Raw genomic sequence first — 4,104 nt, 5'->3', positions numbered from 1 at the left:
CAGCTGGTAAAATGAAACTCTTTGTGAGAATGGAAAGCAAAGTCAGAAGGTCATGGTAGTTATGTCATCTGTGTCCTCGGCAATGGGAATGGAATGATGAAATACTTCAGCTGCTTTTTGCCGGAGCCTTCTGGTGGTAAAGGTGGATCAGACTTCAATTCAGCTGGGTCTTAACCAGTTTGGAGGACACCCTCAGTGGGTGATTCCCTTGTTCTGTTGTGAGTGAAAGCTAAATATTTCCTGGATGCTGACTTTGTGCCAGACATGGATCTAGGCACTGGGGTACAGAGATGGATTTGCTGCCTTCTAAGTATTCACTTCTAAGTGACAGAAAAGACATGCAAGCACCACCATCCAGTGTGGTCAAGGCTGCCGCAGAGGGAGGCAAGGGGAGATGTACCCCAATAGTCTATCTCCCGAATGTTCAACTCGTGTATCCAGTCCAGTTTTCTCAGAAATAGTAAATCCTTCCTGGAGGGTTTGTCTCACAGAGACCTCTGATGCCCCAGTGAGTTTACTGGAAACAGATGGGAGCAGACTGTAGCGTACTTGAGGAGGCTTGATTTCTCTCAAATTTGCTATGGATTTTTTTCTTGCTCCCTCCCCACAGGCAAACTCCTTCACTGATATTGGCAATAATAATAATAAAAAATATGCTACACATGGATACTTTCAAGGTTGTATGTGTTTTTTCTCTCAATGGCTTTGGAAGGATTATTTTTCCCATTTTATAGCTAAGGAAATTTAAGTTCAGAGGGACTGTGACTCACCAAATAATGGCCTGAGCTGAGATTCAAATTCAGGTTTCTAAGTGCCAAAGATCCTGTCCTTTCCCATGAGCTACACTTAGATTTATCCCCCCCACCCCCTTTCTTGCCATAGGGAAAGTACAGGTTCCATTCAAGTTTCTGGACTGTATCCAAAGCTTTCAACATATTGGCCAGACCCTGACCGAGCTTTTCCCTAAGATTCCCAAGGGAGAGAACTGGACCAAAAGCAATTTTTAAAAACTCAGTGATGATAACTACAAACAAATACCATTGTGTTGATTCATTAATGATGCCTTTGTAGCATCTAGACCCTCCCGTTTGCAGAAGTAGCAGAAGAGGAAGGGAGAATGCATTTCCCAAAGTCAATTTGGCAGAAGCAGGGAAGCATCATGGATTCTAAGCGATATCCGCCACTTGCCAGGATGTTTTAGTTTCCAAGGGCTGTTGTGACAGTTTACCATAAACTTGGTAGCCTAATGCAACTGAAATATATCTTTGCGCAGTTCTGGAGGTGAGAAGTCTGAAATCAAGATGTCAGAAGGGCCATGCTCCCCCTTAAGTTTTTAAGGGAGGGCCCTTCCTTGCTTCTGTCAGCTTCTGGGGTTCCTGGAACTCTTTGGCATTTCTTTGTTTGGGGCAGCATAACTCCAACTTTTGCTTCCATCTTCACATGACCTTCTTCTCCCCCTTTCTTTGAGGACAGTCATTGGATTTAGGGCCCACCTAAATCCAAGGTGATCTCAGCTCAGGATCCTCAACTGAATTACATTTGCAAAGACCTTATTTCCAAATAGGGTCATATTCACAGGCATTAGGGATTAGAGCTTCAACATATCTTTTTTTTTGGGGGGGGGGGCGCACAATTGCACAATTCAAGCCACTACCCTTGGAAAGTCATCAAAACCAGTACATCTCAAACTGTAGGGTGCCTATGGATCTTCTGTGGAGCTCATTAAATGCAGGTTTCCATATGTATGACTGGGTGGGTGTGAGAGTCTGCATGTCTAATGAACTTGCCAGGGATGCTGTTTCCAGGACACAGTTTGAGAACTTAAACCAGTGACTCTCAAACTTTAATGTTTGGGGAACTTAAAGTTACCTGGATGCCTGGGTTCTAGTCCCAGAGGTTCTACTTTAATTGTTCTTAGATGTGGTCTGGGCATTAGGACTTTTAAAAGTCTTTCAGTTGATTCTAATACGCACCAAAGTTTGATTTAAACTCTCTAGGCTTAGTATGTTCATCCATGAAATGCTTAGAATATACAGCTATTTCACAGGAGAAGGAAGAAAATTATATGGTGAATATACTACACCTGGCCCCTAGAAAGGATTCAGTCAAGTAAGTGATTTTTTCCCTAGAAGTTCTCAGACAGACCAGATGAATTCTGTTCTCTGATAATTCCACCTTTCTTTAATAGGCAATCTCTCTCTCCTGAGTGCTGAAAAACATTTTTTTAGGAAAAAATGGCAGCTTTCAATTTATGTTTCCATATGTTAAAAAGAGTTCCCTAGTTCTGCCACCAACTGGCTGTGTGAGGCTGGTGCGTCTGAATATATCCAAGTTTCAGTGTCCTTGTCTGCAGTATGGGGATAGCACTGTCTACCCATTAGGCTCTTTTAAGTTTTAAACAAGTGAGAACAGGAAAAGTTCAAAGCATGTAAACTATAATTCTTATTACTTATCTCAAGAACAATGGGGAGCTATTATTGATGTATGGAGATGGGATCCGTAAGGAGCAAGGAGGAAGTTAGGAGGCAAAGATGTGAGTTAGGAGGTAATTAAAGTAAGACAAGTGAGGTGATGTGGCAGGGACTAGAGAACTGGATGAATCGCAAGATGTTGACTGGCTGGGAAATGGAAAAAGGAGGGTCATGAGAGTCTGGAATAGTTCTAGAGGTTTGGCACATAGGAATGGTGATAAATTTGGAGGAAGTAACATGAAGTCAGTTTTGTACAGGTTGAGTCTGGGGTGTTCTCAGCGATCAGTTGCTGAGAACAGACCTCACTCTCATTTGTTTAGTAATAAGGGCCTTATCACAGGGTATTAAATGGCTTATAGAATTGTCAAGAGGGCCGAGGAATCAGAATCCAGGTTGAGTTTCCAGGAGCTTTCAGGAGCGAACTCAGAAATTGCTGCAAGGAACTGGGCTGCCGCGGTAACTGCTGTCTCTTCGATGATCTTACGATCAGGAAGCTGCTCCCTCTAGAACCACAACACCACTTTCGCGAACAGGAAACCACGACAATCCGGATGTTGCTACTGCAGCCGCAGGGTCTCAAGAGAGAACTACAGGTACAGCCCAGCGGCGACTGAATAGATGGGGCTGGGATTTAGGCGCAAAATCAAAGCTGGACATAGAGATTTTGAAATCATCTGCAGAAAGATGATATTTGAAGCCATGGGAGTGTGTTAAATCACTCAGGAGGCTGAGGCAGAGGAGGTCACAAAAGACCTCAAGGAACTCAGACGTTTGAGCTTGGGGGAGACATTTTCTTTGTTGTGATTGTCCTTCTTTCAGTCTGATCAGAGGGCTTTGGACAGGTATGTTTCAAACACATGCTAACTAGGACTGATTCAGCGCAGCGTGAGCCCTGGTATGCACCTCACTGGGTGGGTAGGTGGGGACTGGCACTGCTACTCGGCGTGGCTTTTGAATGTATGTGCACAGCAGAGAAGAACCTAGGAAAGTTTTCTAGAACCCTTTATTTATTTATTTTTTGTCTTTATTTATTTTTTAAATATTACATTAAAAAAATATGAGGTCCCCATATACCCCCCACCCGCCTCCCTCCACTCTTCCACCCATAACAACAATCTCCTCCATCATCATGAGACAGTCATTGCATTTGGTGAATACATCTCAGAGCACTGCTACACCTCATGGTCAATGGTCCACTTCATAGTCCACACTCTACCATGTTCCACCCAGTGGGCCATGGGAGGACATACAATGTCCAGTAACTGTCTAGAACCCTTTAGATGCTGACAACTAACCTTCAGCTCATGTGCTGTGTCCCCAAAGGGACCTAAACCTTCACAAGCCATGGTGAACTCAGTGGCTTTGAGACACTATTTATAACTCTCAAAATGTATTTTTGCTGTATAGAAAAATGGCAACAAGTGGTGGCAGCTGTATAAGATGTGCTTATTGCCACTTGGTGTCTAAAAGTGAAAATCTGTAAGTAAACTATGTGTTCATAAACAGGAGAATGGACAAACTGTGGTATACTCAAACAGTGAAATATATAGTTAAGCGAATGAGTTAGATCTACCTGTATTAATGTGGATAAATCTCAAAACTTAATGTTAAGGGGAAAAAAGCAAGTCAAACA

Source organism: Dasypus novemcinctus, chromosome 8, assembly GCF_030445035.2.
Source record: "Dasypus novemcinctus isolate mDasNov1 chromosome 8, mDasNov1.1.hap2, whole genome shotgun sequence".
In the NCBI taxonomy this organism is placed as follows: domain Eukaryota; kingdom Metazoa; phylum Chordata; class Mammalia; order Cingulata; family Dasypodidae; genus Dasypus; species Dasypus novemcinctus.
This window is presented reverse-complemented; position numbering follows the sequence as displayed.